This window comes from Neopsephotus bourkii, unplaced genomic scaffold, assembly GCF_033783945.1.
Source record: "Neopsephotus bourkii isolate Nb327-2 ecotype Australia unplaced genomic scaffold, CSIRO-AGI_Nbou_v1 NB_1053, whole genome shotgun sequence".
NCBI lineage: Eukaryota > Metazoa > Chordata > Aves > Psittaciformes > Psittacidae > Neopsephotus > Neopsephotus bourkii.
In genome coordinates, this window is record NW_026901542.1 from 714,879 (window position 1) to 737,594 (window position 22,716).

Sequence of the window (22,716 nt, forward strand, 5' to 3'; positions counted from 1 at the left end):
GCAAGTTTACAGTTTAACAAAGTTCTTAAACATATGCTTAGGTTAATTTCTATTCAATGAACTACACAAGTATGTGATAAACTGCTCCTAATTAGGAACAGATGATTACAGATAGACTATTCCTTATAGAATGGTCATATAAGTGTATCTCTAACCAGTATACCACTGCAGTTCACATCAAAAGATAAATAAGAGCATTTCACAGATTCCCTGGAAAGTGATATTGAATAAATTCTTTATTACCTCTTTTGTATCCAGTGCAAAAGTATGGTCTTTTTAAAAAAAAAGACCTCCTCAAAAGAACTTTATTTCCACATAGATTGTCTCTCAGTAGACCTCTCTGTAGTGCAGTTTCCAACAGCAGTTGAAAACTTGTTTTTACTGCTTGAACTCAAGATCATTTCTTTTATAACTCAGTTTCTGACTTGCCAGTGGAGAACTGTGTCTTGCTAGCAAGGAGTTCTGCCACCTATGGACTAAATTAGCTCAGTGGGTGGAGGTGGAGGACATCTGCAGTAAGAAAATCTGCCCTGCAGGAGGCTTTTTTTTTAATATCCAGTGGTTTTCTTGTAACATGTCCCAGAAGTGAGTAGCTCTTGTCATGAAGCAAATTCTTCCAAGCCAGCCAAATCCTTGTTACATCTTCCCCATCCTGAGATAATCTCAGGAAGATAGTCAATAGTGCTTAAGCTGATTGTCCTTTGAAAACAATAATTATTGTAGCCAGTGATTGCAAAGATTTTAACAAATGCCTTTTTGTACGGTTCTTATCTCCACACCATGAAAGAGCACAATTTGTTCCTCTGTATTTGAGGAAAACTGACAGTACTTTCAACTTCATATTGAAAACCTTAGACCAGATCGCGGAACAACATGAGTGTGGCTATTTAATGTGGAAAATGTGATGATACTACATGGCCTTTTCATTAAAATAATGGGCTCTAATGTTTTCTCCTAAATGAGTTTTGAGCCTCTTCATTGTAAGAAGCTGTGTCATTCTCTAATGATTTCTGTTTACAATCAACATATCTTTTATCTGATGATAGCTGAAGGTCTTTACTGTGTAAGTTGAAAGAGCGTTTATGCCTGTGCCAAGGTCAGTGCTGGTGCCTGGTCTCTTGCCAGCATCATTTTTAATTCACTAGTTTCCACATTGCTTGTCTGCTGCAGAACTTGGATGAATCTGGCTTGCCTGGATCATGTCTCTTCGAGTCTGGGGAGACCACATTAGACTGTTCTTAAAGAAAGGAATATCTGCCAGACTTACTGAAATACTAGTAGTTTTTATGGAAAACAAAAAGCAGGTTAAACATCTGGTCATTCCCTAAAAAGAGATATCCAGTCATCTTCTAATAGAGATGTGACCCAGTGTCTCACCTCCCACAGAAACTAATCTATCATGGTATGACCTTTGCTGGGAACTTCCGGGCTTTGCTCTATTGTGTCTTGAAACCTAAGGGAATTGGGATCACTGGAGGGGATTGCAAAACTGTAAACATAAATATTCCCTTTAGACAGTCCCATATCATTCAAGACAGCCATCTCATGAGAATCAAAAAGTTGGAAAGATTTAATGAAGTGAAGAAATGAGCTAAGAACTGCTTGGCTCCTGTTTGCTCCTGCTGCCAAACAGAGAGGAACCCGAACAAATATGTTAGCCTTCCTAGCCTCAATTATTTTTTAACACTATGGGGATGTAAAAAGGAAAACAGCAAATGCATTCCTGTGGTGGGCTGATCCTAGCTGGAAGCCCAATAAAACTGCTCTGTCACTCGCCTCCTCAGCTGGACAGGGGAGAGAAAATATAACAAAAGTGTTGAATAAGGACAAGGAGACATCATTTAGCAATTACCATCACGAGCAAAACTGGCTTGACTTCGAGAAATGAACTTCATTTGTTACCAAGCAGATGAAAGGAGGATAATGAGAAATGAAAACTAAATCTTAAAATAACTTCCCCCCACCCCTCCCTTCTTCCCAGGATTAACTTTACTCATGATTTTCTCTAACTTCTCCTCATCAGCTTCACAGGGAGATGGGGAATAAGGGTTGTAGTCAGTTCATCACACGTTGTCTCTGCTTCTCCTTTCATCCTTAGGGGAGGATTCCTCACACTCTTCCCTTGCTTCAGCATGGGCTTCCCACCGGGTCACAGCCTCCACTGAGCATCCTCCTGCTCTGGCATGGGGTCCTCCATGTGCTGCAGGTGGAGATCTGCTCCACCATGGACCTCCATGGGCTGCAGGGGCACAGCTTTCTCACCATGGGCTGCACCACAGGCTGCAGGGGAATCTGCTCTGGTGCCTGGAGCACTTCCTACCCTCCTTCTGCCCTGAACTGGGTATCTGCAGGGCTGGTTCTCTCACAGATTCTCACTCCTCTCTCTGTCTCCTGGTGTTCCTGTACAGTAACTTTTTCCTCCTTTTTTAACTTTGTTATCCCAGAGGTGCTACCATGGTTGCTGATAGCCTCAGCCTTGGCTAGCGGCAGGTCTGACTTTGAGCCGACTGTCATTGGCTCCACTGGACATAGGGAAAGCTTCTAGCACACATGTAAACAAAATCAGTTCCTGCTAAAATAAGTGCACAATAGGCCTAAAGGAGTGAGTTAATACAAAATCAAGTCAGTGTTTTAATAATATTGTATAAACACTATTTACTGGGCCACATTAACTATGTTTTACAAAATGTAAATACATAAATATTACTACCCCAATGAAAACAAAATGTAAATTGAAAAGCTTTTCATCTTCAACTGGATATGAGTCTGTTCCTGAAAACTGTGCAGGTTCATCTGATTTGATTTTATTACAGACTGTTCCTTAAGAAAAAAATTTATGTTTGTCATGGCGAGTTAACACTAAAAACCCAGATATGGCCTTCCTGGGAACATTGTATTTCAGAGAATGTGTAGGAGACTTGAGAACTTTCTTTGGCCTGTAAAGACCTACAGGGCAACCTTAAAATGAGATCATCATCAGTGAAAATGTAAATACCAGCTTTATTTCATTTCACTGGGGTTTATATAGTTTATTTTTGGCTTCTCCCTGCATCCTGCTGTGCATCCATGGGCAAGCAGCTATGTCTTTCTCATTTCAGTGACAATTTAAATGAAATCACAGTTATGCTGCTGGACATGCTTCAAAGAAATGCTCTTCGTGAAAAATTCCAGTTATTTTTGACCCTCAGCTTTCCTCAAATAATCACATCAACAATATCGGTATGACCGCATATTATCATCTCGGGAGGATAACAAGGTTAAAACAGTTGCTGTATCAGCAAGTTACTGAGCTTTTGATTCATGCCTTTATAACAACAAGGTTGGATTATTGCAGTTTATTGTGTCAGCTCTCCCAGACTGTTCACAGTTTAGGTTGCCTTTCACACAAAGCTCAGCAACCTAAACTTCCAAAATCTAATACAAAAATATCTAGACATTATGGTGAATTCCTGATCCGGTATAAACAACCTGTGAAACAAAGACTTCCTGTGAAAGTACCTTACTGCTTCTACCACTATGTCTCTAACAATACTTTTTCTTCCATCTGCTCTCTGTGGAATGTCTTATTATGATGAGCTCAAAGCTTCTGTTTCATTTCACTTTAGATTTGAATACCTAACTAATATTGTTATTTTGGTGGCAAAATTGCATTGGCTGGTACAAAAGATTGTCAAGACAGAAAAGACACTCATTTAAAACCCAGCTGCTCTGTTTTTCCTCTACCAGAGCTAGGTAATATGAGAGAAAATGGTGGGCACCACTAGTGCTTCCCTTTTCTATCAATAGCAACACCATCCTGAGTTCCTAGGAATGATGGAAGCAAGATAATTTATGTTGGAAAGGACCTCTGGGTGTCTAAATGACAGATGTTCTGCTTAGGGCCAGTCTAGATAGAATCATAGAATAGTTAGGTTTGGAAAGGACCTTACAATCATCTGTGTCCATTTTGTTGTTGTGAAGGTCTTTTGCAGACCCCCTGGGGATTGGGACTGGTAGGTCAGTGGTTATTCTGAAAACAATGCTCCTGTCCTTTATTAACTGCACGTGTCAGATCCTTTCTGGTGCACAAGGGGCTGTATGATCTCATACACATATTTTCCATGAGGATATTTAACATAGTGGATGGTGTACATCATACTTAGAGATAAATTTGTGTGACATTTATGGGTGTTAGTACTCTTTTTTTCTAGAATAGCACTGTTGATAGTGACTTCACTCCCCACTAACCTCTCTAACGCAGATGCTAACAACCCGTTTTTCCTCTGTGATACAACCTAACAATCTGTTCCTTGCTGATACCTGGCTCTGCTCCAGTGCTGCTGATCACTTTCACTCAAGTTTTTTAATCAAGAAAAAGAACAGGTTAAACCAGGTGCATCCAACTATAAGGTAACATATATGTCCATAAAATTGTGTTCTTCATTTTAAATAAAACATTTACTTTCTGCTGAATTGTATCTTGAAAAAAAGACAAGTGCTTCAACTTCAGCACTCATGATTCAGTTCTTGGTTTAAAGGTCAAAATATGTGTCTGTCTTTCGTCTACCAATAAAGTCCAATCCACCAATAAATTACCAATGTAATGTTTAAGCAACTTTTGAAATGGAAAATAGTTCTCTTTTAGGTGTAATTCTGATTCAACACAAAGACATTCATAAAAGATCAGGCTTGAATATTTAAATACAAATTTCTCTCTGTTCCTCATGCCCAAATTGGTAGGATACAAAAAGAAATTTTGGTAACTACTAATATTTCCATGTGTTCTTTTATCAGCCCAAATGCAGAAATAAAAACTCTGTATCTGAAGACTCAACAGAGTAACTCCTTTCATCCTAAGTGCACAGTGACAGCAATTTCACCTTTAAATTATTTTAGTTCATTTTACATGAATTACCACAATACTAGGGAATAAGTACTTTTAAGTCCACTTGACAATAAAACTTTTTAAGACTGAAGTTGTACAGTAGCACCTGCAATCGTTTACATGGTAGCAGCAAAATTGTTGGCTAATCCTTTTATCAAAGAGATATTAATGGCCTCATTAAAAACAAGTTTAATTTAAAAAAAAAACAATCCTAGTTATATCACAGGTTAAAGAATTAATATGAAAAATTTCTGATAGATAATTCATTCTTTAAAGAAGAAAAAAGCTTGAAAATATTGTGTATCTCAGGAAAAGTAATGAAAATGGAAGTACCTCCACATATTTCTCCATATTTCTAAAATAAGTTTACTTCACAATGACATAGCTTTTAACTGCATGAATAATCATAAAGATTATACAGTTTTCTTGTTCCTGTAAATTTGTTGACTTGTGTAACTATAATAGCCAAAATAAAACATGGAATTTGTGCTGCATGAATTATTAAGTACCAGGTAAGGATTTTTCTCAATCATAATGAAAGATTTTAGTAAAATCAGTCTGATTTTCAGTACCCTGTTACCCAGATTATAAAACATAAACTCAATTTTTTGTGTGTCTAATGCATACAGACCTATGTTGGAAAGTAACTAAACTGCAATTTCTCTCTTTCTGCATACAAACCACAGGTAATTCATAAAATTTCATCTCTACCTATTGAAGACATAGCAGTAGTATTTGTATGGGTATTGTCCAAAAGCTTATTAACTACAAATATGAAACCAGGTTACTGACAGTAAACTTTTTTCTTAAATAATGAGAGGTCCTAATATCAAATCTTGTAGCTTGTGGTTAATCTCATCATAAATCTAGAGTATCTTATAAATAAAAAGATGCTTTTTTCACCCTTTTGTACCTGGGAGATTTTTTGAGATTTATGAGAAATAAAAACAGTTATGTCCAAATTTTATATCTGATCCTTCTCTGACTCAGAGGTAATTAATAGGTCTTTCAGTGTCTTCCAGAGTTACTTCATGTCATCCCTACAGCTCTCCACAAGCAACCAGATGCGTTTGCTTGATATAAGCTGAAAGGGAACACAATGAAAAGCAAATCTTTCACCATCGCTGACTCATTTCTTAGACATATTGCCTTGAGAGAGGTGTTTTAGTGCATCCTCCAATTGCCCAGTGCACAAAGTCAGAAACTTTACATTAGTGCTTCACCTTACCAAGAATCCAGCTCTGGTCCTTGGACTTAGAAGAGCTCTGTCAATGTCCAAATAAATAATTTGTACCCACATGGCAGGGGAATGTCTTCAGAAGATATAAATGTAACAAGAATCCCTGTTTTTCTGATTAGTGTCAGTAGATATCAATTGCTAGAATCCTGATTCCCTCCTGATGACCAACATACATACAAACAAAACATGAACGAGATGATTAAATGAATTTAAATAAATAAATAGAAAATAATAAATAAAATAAAATAAAATAAATAAATAATAAATCCCACAGAGTCTTATCTTACTAGTGTACTTGCAGATTAGGTATTTTGGGTTATTTCCACAGAACTAAGGTTGCTGGAATTCTTGATTCATATAAAATGCTGAAGGTAATCTGCAGCCTAAAGCATGATGTGACCTTTTAACTGAGAATGTGTTTGATGATTTTATCTTAACCTTCAAGACAATTTGGATTTACAACAGTAGCCATACAGTTAGACTAGCCAGATGGTCTCTGAATTTGTTTAATATGATAGTTTTTGACTACCTTGACAAGTTCAGGTTTTATTTCATTTCTCTCTGCTAATGGGACATCCTTTAGCACATGCAGTTTTAGCAGGATACCAGTGTCTATATCCATGGGGCACATTCTGTCCAGAATGCTTGTTGGCCTTTTAATAATTTCACATACTTTGTAAAGACAATCCTATGAATCTTTTTCAGAAATGATGTATACACTCATTTGCTTATCTGTATTTGCAGACTGCCTTAAATCAGGATTAAGGTACGTGTATAGTGGTTCTCTAAGGGGAATTTAATTTCATCACTGAAGTTCAGGGCTAGCTTTGTAAAATAATGATTGATGATTGTCTTACATGCACTGCTAGGAAATTGAAAAGGTCTAAAACCAAAAATCATATACAATAGTTAATACAAACCCATATCTACATGTCTTATTTGTGTTAATTTTAAGAAGTGCAAAACTTCTGAAATATTTATTGCTGATTTTAGCTAATGTGTTTAAATTACAAAAATTAGTCATCGTTTATTGTGTCTTAACAGTTGGCATGACCTAATTGCACAACTAATTTATTATGTATTGTAGCCCAGCTTGGATTCAAAATGCAATCAGTAGGGTTATAAAACTGGGGGTTTTGCTGTGACATAAATCTGTATTTTATAGATGAGGTGTATCCTTTATGATGTACTAAAATATTTAGCGTAGAACTCATGAATATGTTTATGACATTCAAGAATGTACTAGTTGCCATTTATTCCTTGCATGAAATTTGTAGTTTATAATGAAAATATAAAAGAAGATGCAGGCATTAATTGATTTACACAATCGAATTGCCAGGGCAGAATTCTTATGTATCACCCTGACATTTAAGATATAATAAAAAAAATCAGCTATTTTGTTGTAAATCTTTCAATTTAATCTTCTGAAGTGATTTTTATTGGCAGTGTTTGGAAGCTGACCTTTATCTGCATTACACTTTCAACAAGAAATGTCATGAAGGTTTTCAAATTATTTTTACAGCAAATTAATAATTGACAGAATTTATTTTGGACCACTTAAGGAAACCCAAATACTACATAAACACCGTGCTATAACAGAGGTGTTTGACACTTCAGAACACTTCTGAAAAGGAACTTAATTTCTTTCAGAGCATAAAAGAGTAATAAGGGACAAACTGTGACATTTGACGTATTTTAATTTGATTTTCACTTTAGGAATATGTACACTTAGCATAATGAGACAACTGAGGAATAAGATGCTGTTCAGTATGAGGCATCAGGACACACCTCCAGGTACTTCATCCTCACAAAGAGATCACTGACTACGTAAAACAACAAAACAATAAAAATTGGCTCATGAAAATACTTATGTGAATTCACTTGAGAAAAAAATACCTAAGATAAAATACACCCAAAACAAGGCTGTCAAGAAGGGTCTAACTCCATATTTGTCCCTGTGCATCATTTCAAGTCTGAGAGCTTTTCCAGACAACTTTTGCCAGTGATGAAAATAAAGGATCTAGTTCTGGACCAGAAATATTAATTGCCTAGTATTCATTCTTTCTTGCTGTGGATACTCTGGACCTCATCAGCTGATTGATTCATCCTATCCTCCAAATGGGCACTTTCAGGGCACAGCTCATCTTGTTTTAAAACAGGCAGCTAAAATAACTCTGAAAACACACAGTGCTGTCCACTGAGTACACAGGACCTAAGCTCATATGTAGACAATCATATTTAAGCGAGCTGAATCTCAGTCCTCATGTTTATTTCCATTAAATAAAACAACATTAATGAAGGTTTAGTACAAAACCTCTTGGGTCATACATTTCTTTCATAAAACAGTGGAATTATCTAGCGCAACATTGTGTAGATAACAAAATAGGTTTTTTAAAGTATGTTAATAATGAAAGAAGGTCAAAGGAAAATATTGGACCCATATTTGATGAAGATGGTCAAGTGAAAAATATGGATTAAGAAAAAGCAAGGCATTCATTGGAGGGGGTTTGCCTCAGTCTTTAATATTAATGGTAGACCTTGGGTTTCCAACTCCTCTGTGTCGGAGGATCATGACTGCAGGAGCTCTGACTTTCCATTTGTGGATGCTGAAATCACAAGTGACCAATTTTATCATCTGAATGTCCATAGGATCTTATGGGATTCACCCCAGAGTACTGAAAGAGCTAGCAGATATTATGGCAAGACTCCTGTCCATCATCTACCAAAGGTTTTGGGAGTCTGGGGAGGTCCCTGCTGACTGGAAGGTAGCCAGTTTACAAGAGCATGAGGGAAGATCCAGGAAACTACACACCTGTTGGTCTAACCTCAGTTCTGGAAAAATTATGGAGAAGATCATACTGGGTACTACTGAAAAGTGTTTAAAGGACAATATAATCATCAAGCACAGTTAACATAGGTTCACAAAGGGAAAGTCCTGTTTAACAAATTTGTCCTGGGTTCAGCAGTAGCAGTCATTTTTCTCCTTCTTGGTAGCTGGTGCAGTGCTGTGTTTTGACTTTTGGCCTGGGAACAGAGCTGATAACAATGATGTTTTGGTCTGGCCAAGGACTTTGTGAGTCTCATGCTCTGCCAGGGAGAAGGGGAAGCCGGGAGGAAGCAGAGACAGGACACCTGACCCAAACTGACCAAAGAGGTATTCCATACCACAGCATGTCATGCCCAGAATGTAATTGAGAGTTACCCGGAAGGGCTAGAGGACTGCGCGGTTCGAGGAGATGTCAGTCAGTGCTTGGTCGGGATGGCGGGGGGGTGACTTATCGGTCAGCTAGTGCTGAGGTGTTGTATTCTCTTCCCTTGTTATTTCCTTTATCATTATTATTATTGGTGGTAGCAGTAGTGTTTTGTGTTATACCTTAGTTACTAAACTGTTCTTATCTCAGCCCGTGGGAGCTGCATTCTTTTTGATTCTCCTCTTCATCCCTCTGGGAGTAGGGGGAGGGCAAGAAGGGGGGAGTGAGTGAACGAGTTGTCTGGCTGGTTTGAACCACAACAATATCTTTCTACAATAAAGTCACCTGCCTTGTGCGTAAAGAGGACTCAGTGGATGTATTTTTTGGGGACTTTAGTAAAGCTTTGATAGAGTTCTTCACAGCATTCTTCTGGACTTGTGGGATGAGATGGTTCATGGTGTTGTCCTGGGTTCAGCTGTAGCAGTCATATTTTCTCCTTCTTAGTAGCTGGTGCAGTGCTGTGGTTTTGACTCTCAGCCTGGGAACAATGCTGATAACACCGATGTTTTTAGTGGCTGCTCAGTAATGTTTACTCTGACCAAGGACTTTCTGAGTCTCATGCTCTGCCAGGAAGGAGGGGAAGCTGGGAGGAAGCACAGACAGGACACCTGACCCAAACTAACCAAAGAGGTATTCCATACCACAGCATGTCATGCCTACTATATAAACTGGGGACAGTTACCCGGAAGGGTTAGATCACTGTTTGGGTCGGGCTGGGTATCGGTTGGCAGGTGGTGAGCAGTTGTATTCTCTTTCCTTGTTATTTCCCTTATCATTGTTATCATTGGTGGTAGCAGCAGTGGTTTGTGTTATACCTTAGTTACTGGGCTGTTCTTATCTCAACCCGTGGGAATTACATTCTTTCGATTCTCCTCCCCATCCCTCCGCGAGCTGGGGGGAAGAAGAGGGGGCAGGGGGGAGTGAGAGAATGGCTGCTTGGCTGACTGGGCTTAAACCAGGACAGGTGTTCTGGGTGAAGAACTGGCTGAAGGGCAGAGCTCAAAGGATTGTAGTGGATGAGGCTACATTTTGCTGCTAACTGGTCACTTGCAGTGTTCCTCAGGGCTCAATTTTAGGGACAGTTCTGTTCAATATATTTATCACCAATCTGGATGCAGGAGTTGAATGCACCATTAGGAAGTTTGCTGATGATACCAAGCTGGGAAGTGTGGTTGACTGTCTTGAGGGACAAGTTGTCTTGCAGAGGAATCTAGATTGAAACATTGGTCAATGACTAATGGGAAGAAATTTAACAAGGCCAAATGCTGGATACTGCACATTGGACAGAGTAACACCAGACACAAGTATAAACTGGAGAGGAATGGCAGGAGATCAACCCTGCAAAAAGGAATCTGGGGATGCTGGTTGACATCAGGTTTAGTAGAACTCAGCAGTGTGTCCTGGCAGCTGAGAGGGCAAACTACATCCCAGGGTACATCAAACATAGCATAACCAGCTGGTCAAAAGAGGTGATTATCCCACTGTAGTCAGTGTGGTACAGCTTCACCTTGAGTACTGTGTGCAGTTCTGGGCCCCACCATTTAAGAAAGATATGAAGGCCTTTGAATTCACCCAGAGGAGGACAACAAACCTGGTGAAAGGGCCAAAAGGAATGTGGCTGGAAGGAATGTCCTATGAAGAGCAGCTGAGGACTTTGGGCTTCTCTAGTTTGGAGTAAAGGAGCGTGAGGAACAATGCCATTGTTTTCTACAGCTTCCTGAGGAGGGGAGGTAAAGGGGGAGATGCTGATCTCTTCTCCTTGGTATCCCATGTCAGGATGAGAAAGAATGGTTTGAAGGGGTGCCAGGGGAGGACCAGGCTAAATATTAGGAAGCATTTCTTTATCAAGAGAGTGATCAAACACTGAAACAGGCTTTCTAAAGAGGTCGCCAATGTCTCAGGCCTGTCAGTGTTTAAAAGGCATATGGACAACACTCTTAAGAATGTTTTAACTTTTGATCAGCACTAAATTGGTCAGACAATTGGACTAGATGATCGTTGTAGGTACCTTCCAACTGAAATGATGCTATTCAAACATCCCAAGGTTCTTTGCAATACTGCTGGTTTAGATGTCATTTTTTATTGTCTCAGAAAGAAGTTCAGTTGCTATATTAATTTAGCTATTTGGTCAATGTGACTAGATAGTATGTATTTTTAGGATATATTCATGTTTTCTCTCATTTATATCAGTGCACAACTGTTTTACCTCTTTTAAATTTAAATAATCTTTCACACATCCGTTATTTCCTCTGAAGTATTGATATGACTGTTCAATAGTCAGCATGAAATATGATTCTGAAAAAGAAAATGGCACTTATTTGGCTTAGCACAGCAATCACAAAGTTCGTATTAAACAAGTTATCTTTTAGTAGTTATAAATGGTAGAATTATAAGATTTCTTTATTCCAATTGATCTTTTGAAAAAAAGTGCTGTTTGTGGCATTCCCAATAAAGAATCACCCCATTTATAGAAATGCTTTAAGCCTAACATCAGTGATCATAAACCAGTCTCCCTTTGGCTTTACTGCTTTGTAAATATCAAGATTTTTCCTTAAAATTTAATGTTATAGACCAACTAATGGAGAAAACAGCCAAGGCATATTCAGACTGGATATACAACATTGCACCAGCAACAAAATACCACATAACTCAAATGAAAACAGGTGTGCAGAAACTGTCACCCTTGTTTGCAGAAATACATAATATGTAAAGAACTTTTGCTTATTGGAAGGAGTGAGAGATTCTGGAACTGAAATAATTATTTATGCATGTCACTTTGAATTTTATTCCTATCAACTGGAAAAGAGAAGGAAAGTTAAAATTCTTAGTCTTGATTTAGTTCAATACACAACAGGGTGTCCACTCTAACACCAAAAGAGCTATCAGAGTCTTTGTATTCAGACTTCAGAAATACTTAATCTGATGCACCTAATATCTCTCATGGAGGAAACCAAACAACTGCAAAGGAGAATAAACTCACAGACAGGCAATAAAAGATAGAAACACCTGGTTAGTAATAGGGGGAACACTTTGTGTTGAACATCCACACCACCTCTGACCTCTCACCCCTGAACTTCAAAGAGCAATAAACTCAAAACAACTTCAGCCTCAGAAGAAGAGGCTGTGAACTACAATTCTTTATTCCATTGAATACCAAAAATACTAGATTTAGCAGAAATATTGGTTTCACAACATGTTACTATTTGTGCTGCTTCCAGCTGCAGGTTATGATGTCTGTTTCATAGTGATGCAAATGTTTTTCTCTTTGCCTTTATGTCTCATAGACACCAAACACCTACATTTTCTTGTTGGATTGTCTTATTAACATAACTAAGTTAAACTGTGAGCAATTATTCTCAGCCTACACTTAATCTGAGCTATGTTGCTTCTACACCTGAACTATATCTGGAGGGCTTACATGCCTGAAACCTTGTCTTTTTTCTTACATCTACAGCCATGGTTCTAGTAAAGAAAACTTCTACTTTATGCAGTTTATTCCTTCTTGATATCTAGAGACTTATGATCACTACATCACTGTTGCAAAACACAGTTATCCCACATTTTAAAGCAGGAAAGAAAATACAAAAAAATCAGAGGGATTGTTAGGGTAGGTTTTCTGGTAAAGCTGGTTCCTGATGAAGTGCTATGTTTGGTGTTGATGCATATGACAATTCATTTTGGGGATACCACAAATAGAGGCTAAAGGTTGCTCAAAACAGCTTTCAGTGTTTTCTGCTCTTAAAAATCCACTCCAGGATTATAATCAAGCATTTATTTATAAAGCACTAAGGTTCCGGTAGGATGATTTGCCATTTATAAACAAGCTTCTTGTTTGCTCAATTTTATGTGTATATGTGAACACCCACAGAGTTTATACACAGGATATAATTTCCAGGGGTGATTTTTGGCCTGTGTAGAATAAGAATTAATTTTGTATGGTAACTGCCTTTTCCCAGCAGCTACCATTTCCACAGCTGGTTGCTGTTTCAATCACCCATAGTTTTCCATCACATACTATTCTTTCAGCAGCCTTCTTTTACATCCCCAAAGAAAGAAAATACTTATCCACAACAAATGAAAGTCAGTGAAAAAAAAGTAACTGACAGTGTGCCATTATCTTTTGTGATTAGAAAAGTTCACACCTTTGGACTCCATTCACCCGAAGTCATGGTTTAACACTTTAAATTCTGTTTATTTTGACAAATAGCATCAAAATTAAATACTTCTTACATTTAGGAATACAGCAGCTCTTGAAATCCACTTTAAAATAATAGTTTTAGATAAAATATTATGTTTTTCTTTGTTTGTTAATCAGAACTTTTTAGGAATATCTGTAACTGAAGTGGCAGCGTGCTGCCTCTCCAAGAGAAAGATGACATTATTTCAACAGAGAAAATGAGGTTAGAAGGAGCTTGAGAAAACATTTTGAGATAAAGCTTAAAAGCCTACACACAGAAGGGACTCATTACCTCCTGCTGTTGAACCTTGGAGAAAAAAAACAATACTTATTGAAACAGAATACTTTTTATAAATGTTTTTGAAAGACTGAAATGATTGACAGTTATAGCAATGCTTGAAGAAGTCCTGAATGAAAAAATCAGAGTGAGGGCATTTAAACCTTTTGTTCATTCTAATTAACTGATGGTAATGATAGGTGTAAGCTCAAGGCAATGACATTGTCACTTCAGGCAAGGACAAAAGATGTCTTGTTTGTTCCAGTACAGGTGAAGATTTGATTTGCCTGTTTACCATAGCAGAATTGACATGAACTTTAATCATTCAGCTGATAAATAAAAAGATGCAAAGCTATGAGATGCATCATTTGTTTTACAAATTAATAAATATTATAAGCATTGAAAATCACCTTGTATTAAACAGCCCATAATGCTTTCCATACCATTTTGCTCACCAAGAGAGAATAACTTAGTGATTAATGTATTATATAGGGGCACAGAGAGAAAAGCACTGGTGAAGCCTAAAGTGTCAGTTCAAGGAGTCTCTAGACACTCTTTCTTAGAAATTATACCCCCTGCAACAGAGTCACTTAGAAGGATTTTGTGCTTGTGCTTCAAGTGTGTGCGTACAGAGTCTTGCAGGTTAAGTGATATGCAGAGATGATTTCATGTTACGTGACACACTCTGCACCCTTCAGCTAAAGCATAAGCAGGCACTTTGTTCTGTCTCCCCTCCTCAAGGAGCAGTAAGCTCCATCAGGAGGAGGAAGAAGTTAATGAGGGACAGGTATTTCTGGAAGAGTGGTTATATCTCCCGTTAATCCCTTATCATCCTGCATGTGGCACATAAGACTTTCCACGAAAGAAACATAGAATCACAGAATCATAGAATAGTTAGGGTTGGAAAGGACCTTAAGACCATCTAGGTCCTATCCCTCTTGCCATGGGCAGGGATACCTCACACTAAACCATGCCACCCAAGTTTCTGCCCAACCTGGACTTGAACACCACCAGGGATGGAACATTCACAACTTCCCTGGGCAACCCATTCCAGTGCCTCAACACCCTCACAGGAAAGAATTTCCTCCTTATATCCAATCTAAACTTCTCCTGTTTAAATTTTAACCCATTACCTCTTGTCCTATCTCTACAGTCCCTAATGAAGAGTCCCTCCCCAGCATCCCTATAGCCCCCCATCAGATACTGGAAGGCTGCTATGAGGTCTCCACACTGCCTTCCCTTCTCCAGGCTGAGCAGCCCCAACTTTCTCAGCCTGTCTTCAACGGAAAAAAAGAACTTTGCACAGAATATTATTGTGTGCAGTTCTGGTGTCCTCAACATAAAAAGGGCATGGAACTGTTGGAACAAGTCCGGAGGAGGGCCACGAGGATGATCAGGGGACTGGAGCACCTCCTGTATGAAGGTAGGCTGAGAAAGTTGGGGCTGTTCAGCCTGGAGAAGAGAAGGCTGCATGGAGACCTCATAGCAGCCTTCCAGTATCTGAAGGGGGCCTATAGGGATGCTGGGGATGGACTCTTCATTAGGGACTGTAGTGGTAGGACAAGGGGTAATGGGTTAAAACTTAAACAGGGGAAGTTTAGATTGGATATAAGGAGGAAATTCTTTCCTGTTGGGGTGGTGAGGCACTGGAATGGGTTGTCCAGGGAGGTTGTGAATGCTCCATCCCTGGCAGTGTTCAAGGCTAGGTTGGACGAGGCCTTGGGTGATATGCTTTAGTGTGAGGTGTCCCTGCCCATGGCAAGGGGGTTGGAACTTGATGATCTTAAGGTCCTTTCCAACCCTAAGTGTTCTATGATTCTATGATTCTATGACTGTTTATAGCTCTCTTAGTACCCAGTTCTCCTAAGAGTTGCCATTTAGCATAAAGTACTTAAAAAATATCTTTTGTATGACAATGACTGTCATCAGTAATAACTTTCACTGGTGTCCATGCCTTTTATGGCTCAGATGGACACTGATGCCATTACACATTTCAAAGGCTATAGTCCCTGTGATGAGAGAGTGTAATGGGTCTGGCTGGGATAGAATTAACTATTTTTTCCCAGCAGCCTGTGTGATGATGCTTTAAATCAGTAACAACAGTATTGACACAGCCCAATGTTTTAGCTATTGCTGAGCAATTGTGTCAAAGCTTTCTCTGTTTCTCACTCTGCCCCATAACCAGAAAGTAGACTTGGAGTAAGGAAGAAATTGAGAGGGAGCACAGTCAGGGCAGCTGATGCAAATTAACCAAATGAGCATTCCAAGCCATATAATGCCATGCTCAGCAACAAAGAAATTAGGGCTTGGCTTTTCCCAACCTAATAAGTGCTCAAAGATAGGCTGGCCATTGGTCTGTTTGTGGGAAGGGAGGAGGGATTGCCTTTACATCACTCCCCCCCACCTTTCCTTCACATATTAAATTGTCTTTATCTCAATCTATTAATTTTTCTCAAGTTTGCTCTTATTCTCACTTACCTTGGTTTATGGGTTACTGAGCAATCCGCTTGTGCATGTTTAGTTGCTAGGTGGTGCCAACCCACCTCAAACAGTCATATCCAAAGGTGATATGCCAACTCATATCCTGGCAGAGAATACAAAAAATAATTCAGATCTACCCTCATATTAGTAATCATTTTCAGCCTTATGACAAACATGCAAATTTTAATATACAGTGGACTTTCTAAAAGACCTCCCACTCTTTTATGGAAAGCTTTAATTTTTAACTGAGTTTATTTCTTATTTCTAAAATATTGTTAAAATACTGACTGCAGTAGCTGGAAATACTTCTAAATTATTCTTTTTTTTTTTATTTAGTACTTTTTTACTTATATCAGAAGTGGTTTTGACTATGATCAAATTAAACCCTTGTTAATAAAGCTGGATTAAAAGCAACAACATTGCTATAGATGAAGTGTTTGATTTTAACATTTCTTACAGAAGTATAATATTAATAAAAGTTCATTAATTCAGATTATTCGAGATTTTCACTATGGTTATTGACTGGGGAGTTCAGACCTAAACTTACTGCCACTTACTAACTGATTTCTGATAAAACAAAAGTTTATTTATTTTACACAAGTAGAAATTAATCAGTTTATCCTTTCATTTACAAAGCCAGTATAAATTACATATTTTTATCTGTTCATCTAGAATAGAATCATAGAATCATAGCATAGTTAGGGTTGGAAAGGACCTTAAGATCATCTGGTTCTAACTCCCCTGCCATGGGCAGGGACAGCTAACACTAAACCATATCACCCAAGGCTCTGTCCACCATGGCCTTGAACACTCTCAGGGATGGAGCATTCACAACTTCCTTGGGCAACCTATTCCAGTGCCTCACCACCCTCACAGTAAAGAACTTCTTCCTTATATCCAATCTAAACTCGCCTTTTAAGTCTGAACCCATTACCCCTTTTCCTATCACTACAGTCCCTAATGAAGAATACATGCCCAGCATCCCTATAGATACTTCTATAGATACTAGGGATACTATCCCTTCAGATACTAGACAGCTGCTATGAGGTCTCCACGCAGCCTTCTCTTCTCCAGGCTGAACAGCCCCAACTTTCTCAGCCTGTCTTCATACGGGAGGTGCTCCAGTCCCCTGATCATCCTCGTGGCCATGCTCTGGAGTCGTTCCAACTGTTCCATGCCCTTTTTATGTTGAGGACACCAGAACTACACACAATACTCCAAGTGAGGTCTCACGAGAGCAAAGGGGCAGGATCACGTTCTTTGACCTGCTGGTCACACTCCTTTTGATGCAGTCCAGGATACGGTTGGCTTTCTGGGCTGCAAGCGCACAGTGAAGCTGGCTCATGTTCACTTTCTCATCAACCAACACCCCCAAGTCCTTCTCCACAGGGCTGCTCTGAATCTTTTCTCTGCCCAGCCTGTAGCTGTGCCTGGGATTGCTCCGACCCAGGTGTAGGACCTTGCACTTGGCATGGTTAAACTCCATGAGGTTGGCATCAGCCCACCTCACAAGCATGTCGAGGTCCCTCTGGATGGCATTCCTTCCCTCCAGCGTAGCAACCAAACCACACAGCTTGGTGTCATCGGCAAACTTGCTGAGGGCGCACTCAATCCCACTGTCCATGTCAGCGACAAAGATGTTGAACAAGACGGGTCTCAACACCGACCCCTGAGGGACATCACTCATTGCTGGTCTTTAGCTGGACACTGAGCCGTTGACCACAACTCTTTGTGTGCGGCCTTCCAGCCAGTTCTTTATCCACCGAGTGGTCCATTCATCAAATTGATGTCTCTCCGATTTAGAGACAAGGATGTCATGTGGGACAGTGTCGAATGCTTTGCACAAGTCCAGGTAGATGACATCAACTGTCCATCACTTCTGTAACCCCATCATAGAAGGCCACCAAATTGGTCAGGCAGGATTTCCCCTTAGGGAAGCCATGCTGGCTGTCACCAAGCACCTTGTTGTTTTTCACGTGCCTTAGCATGCCTTCCAGGAGAATCTGCTCCAAGATTTTGCCAGGCACAGAGGTGAGACTGACTGGTCTGTAGTTCCCTGGTTTGTCCATTTTCCCCTGGGGCATATATTTCCCTTTTTCCAGTCATCGGGAACTTTGCCTGACTGCCATGATTTTTCAAATATGATGGACAGTGGCTTAGCAACTTCATTTGCCAGCTCCTTCAGGACCTGCAGATGGATTTCATCAGGTCCCATGGACTTGTGCATGTTCAGGTTCTTAAGATGGTCTCGAACCAGATCCTCTCCTACAGTGGGCTTAATTCTCATACTCCCTGCGTCTGCCTTCCAAGACTTGGGTGGTGTGGTCAGAGCCTTTGCCAGTGAAGACTGAGGCAAAGAACTCATTCAGAACCTCAGCCTTCTCCAAATCCAGGGTAGCCAGTTCTCCTGATAGCTTTCACAGGAGCCTATGTTGTCCCTAGTCTGTTTTTTATTTGCTACATACCTATAAAATCCCTTTCTGTTATCCTTAACATCCCTAGCCAAGTTTAATTCTAACTGGGCCTTAGCTTTCCTAACCTGGTTCCTAGCTTCATGGACAACATCCCTGTATTCTTTCCAGGCTGCCTGTCCTTGCTTCCACCTTTTATAAGCCTCTTTTTCCCTTTGAATTTTCCTCATCATCTCCTTACCCATCCAAGGAGGTCTCCTGGCCTTCCTGCTGCACTTCCTTCTAGTAAATGGTTCCGTTTCAGTGTATGCAATCCTAGCACATAATTTTCAGGCTTAGGGCCCTGCTTTACAATCGTCTTATCTATATAGAATAAAATGTTTTGAAGTTTTTTGTAATCACAGCAAGTAAGGTTAAGATCACACTCTAGATTTTACTTGTTCTCGTAATATATCTTCAGCTCAGAATCTGTTATTTGATACTGTGTTCTGTTCACTGTCATTGGATATGAAGTCTACTTGCGAGCCTCATAATCAGACATTCACCGCACTTTCCCATCTTACCTGTGACAGGTCCTTAGTCTTAAATTTTTTCACATGAGAGTAGTTGTACTTTGAGTATGATGTTCTCTATCTCATAATGCTGTATTCTGAAGTTTTTTCCAGTCTCAAAATTACAAGCCATCTTCCCCTAACAGTTGTTTAGTACCATATTTCATAGCCCAGTTTTACAAATTCCCTCATATGTTACATATTTTATTCCAGTATCACTAACAAGGATCAACAGACAGCTAATATTTTTCCCATACTATTTCTCATTTGTCTTTCAGATTTTGTGATTCTATACTTGACTTTCCCACATTAACATTCTCCCCCACTCTCTGCTTCTACCTCAAAGATTCGATAACCATGCCATCCTTTTCTTCGCCTGCCAAAAAGTAACTACAAAAGTTCATTTCAAGGAACTAAAAAAAAAAAAGAGGTAAGAAAAAGCATCATACATATTAATAAGCCTGAAACAATATTCTACTAGCAACCTACTATTATTCCTTTACATCAAAAGAAAATACAGAATGTGAGCCTGAGTAACTGCAAAAGTTAAATTGAAAATTGCATAAATACTGTCTGGCAGAAAAGAGTTAAAGGAAATAAAAGGGGAAAAAATAATAATGCAAAGTCAAAAGCACTCCACAGTGGTAGGTGGAATATACCCATAAGTGGATAGCCAATATATCAACACCGAATGACAGGTTTCAAGCATTGCCCAGCCTATAGACCACCATTATGATCCAGTCTCCTTATTTTCATCCACTCTTAAGAATAAGGGAATTTTGGGGATAATGACAAATTTAGAGGACTATAGCAGGAAAAGATACCATTGTTCATGGACATAGCTGAAAAGCCAAATACCAGCAACTCATGTAGAGAAAGACATTCTACACTCAGGCTATGAAACACTACAGCATGTTACTCTGAAAGAAGTTCCAGTGGATAAAGAGCATGTGTAGAAAAAAAAGTGCTCTCAGAGTGACAGCACTGCAATCTGGTCCATGGTGTGTTAGAGCATATTTGGAGCAGATTGAGGACACCACCTGTTCACACTATCTAGAAGCTCAGCTAATAACTATAGTCAATATTATCAGAGTAAATTTTAATAAAAAATGTTAGGAATCAAATCTCTTTGCTCGTGGACATCTTGTAGGGGCTGCAGTGTAATGCTGTGATGCTGAAATTTCTGCCTGGCAAAAGTCTTCAGGATCAGGGTCCTAGTACAAGACAACCTGAATTCAAATAGTGTGATTGCTTTATCTGCAAAACTTATTAGATTAGAATCAGTGTGAGATAAAACCTAGCAGGATACAGTGGGTCTGCAGCTTATAGAACTAGATGTGATTCTGCATTCCTTTACACCACATGACTTTATTCAGTCACACTCAAAGAAACCTGTCTGTGTTGGTTTCAGCATTTATTTTGGTAAAAGACACGAATGACATGATGAAGGCATGCATAATAACAAGCAATAATATTGAGCACCCTGATCATACCAAAATCCACTTGTCCTATAAAAAGTGTTAGTTACCTGATTTTATCTGAATTATCTTTAACCCTCTCATATTTCTTTAACTTCATCAAACCAGATTTAGAAGTGGCAAAATAGAACAAAAATCCCTTCTTGCAAGAATTCTGTTGTAACCTTTAGGGGCGAAACACTAGAAATGGTTCTGGAGACCACACACAAGTCTCCAGTTTGACCCCAGAAGAAATACGTGTTCAAAGATTAGCATTCTATGTAATTATTCATGAACCTTTTAGGTCCAAGGTAGTTTTATTTTCAGGGTCAAATGCATGAAGGAATCAAACTAAACCTAGATAGTTTAGAAATTCTAAATTCAGCGTAATCTTTAATAATTCTGAATCATACTACATGCTTGCATCTATACCACTTTAATACCAGTGGAATATTAATAATTGTACAAAAGAATGATACAGAGACATACCATATGAATGATATATAATGAGCATCTAAACCTGAGCCAACTACTGAACCATAGAAATTCACGTTTCTATGGAAAATGTAATGTTTAATAAAAGACATCCACAGATATTTATAAACTCAGAAGAACCATGCCCTTTTCTATGAAGAAATACAGAGTATTCCCTATTGACTCCATTAAGACTAAGTCCCCTAAAGCACTGCAAAACTAAATATTTTTTTACAATCCTTCATAGTCAGAGCTGTACAGTATATGAAAAGAGGCCTCAGGGCGGTAACATGCATCACCAAATTCCTTTCTGTGAAATCAGGTTGGAATTGTGCTTTCTGGCATATAGATAAAACAGAATTTTTATTACGCTTGTATTCAGAACTGAAGCCATGCACTGTTCTCAATTATTTTTTTTAAGGTGCATTAAAGATGTTAAGGTTGTTTTTATAAATGATCAGCTAATGTCAGCATTAGCAAAATATCAAGAGTTCTATTTAGATCTAACAAAAGGAAAACTTGATGAACGTAATGTTTGTTGAGTGATATGTAAAGAAATGCATGTCTTTGTTATTCTTTTCCTACATACAGATATAAAAACAAGTTTAAAGAAGCCTTACTAATTCCAGAAGCATCATACATATTAATCACACTGAATCAATAAGGACCTAATCCTGGTTTCCTTTAAGTAAATGGTAAAACTCCCATAGATTTCAGCCACAGCTCAGTCTAGGTTTTCTAAATACAATGAAGTCAAAGGGCTTTTAAAGTGGAGAAGAGAGATATCACATGTTTTCTTATATAAAAAAAAAAAAAAGAAGACTGTTTTCACAAGCTGCACAGAATTGGGCTTACAGAAATGTCAGCAAGACAGAAAAAGAATTTTTATTTGTTGCAAAAATGTATATAATATATATGAATATATATAATATATAAAATATAGTATATAATTTCTATTTGTTGCAAAATACATGAACAAATTACATCACTCTGAAATATATGTTGTAGGTGGGACTCTTTTCTAGTTTCTTTACAAAAAGATGACTTCCTGTTAACTGAAGTTCCTGCTGTTTAATATTTTCTGGGTCTTAAAATCACCTTGAGCTATAAATATCTGTAAGCTATTCTTTATCTAGATTCAGAAAAATCATCACAGGAAAGAAATGAGTCTACATAAGATATGAATGAAATGTTACATTTGACATAACGGTCTCTACTTGGAGAAGAGTTTCATAAGAAAACAGCCTGTAAGTAATTACTTATTGTGACACATGAAGAGTATTGTCCCAATTGTCCTTCTCCTTCAAGTTATCAGCCTGATGTCCACTTTTTTTCCTCTCCTTTTTGTTTCTTTTTGTTTCTTTTTATTTTGTTGGGGTTTTTTTCTCTTTCTTTTTTAGGCTTTGCATCAGACTATAGGATGAGGATTATCGTATTGCATCTGTTTGGACAACAAACCTGGCCTGCAGGTTTCATTTTTATATACATTCATATTGTGGTCAAATTGTCCACTGGCCCAAATTTAACTGACTT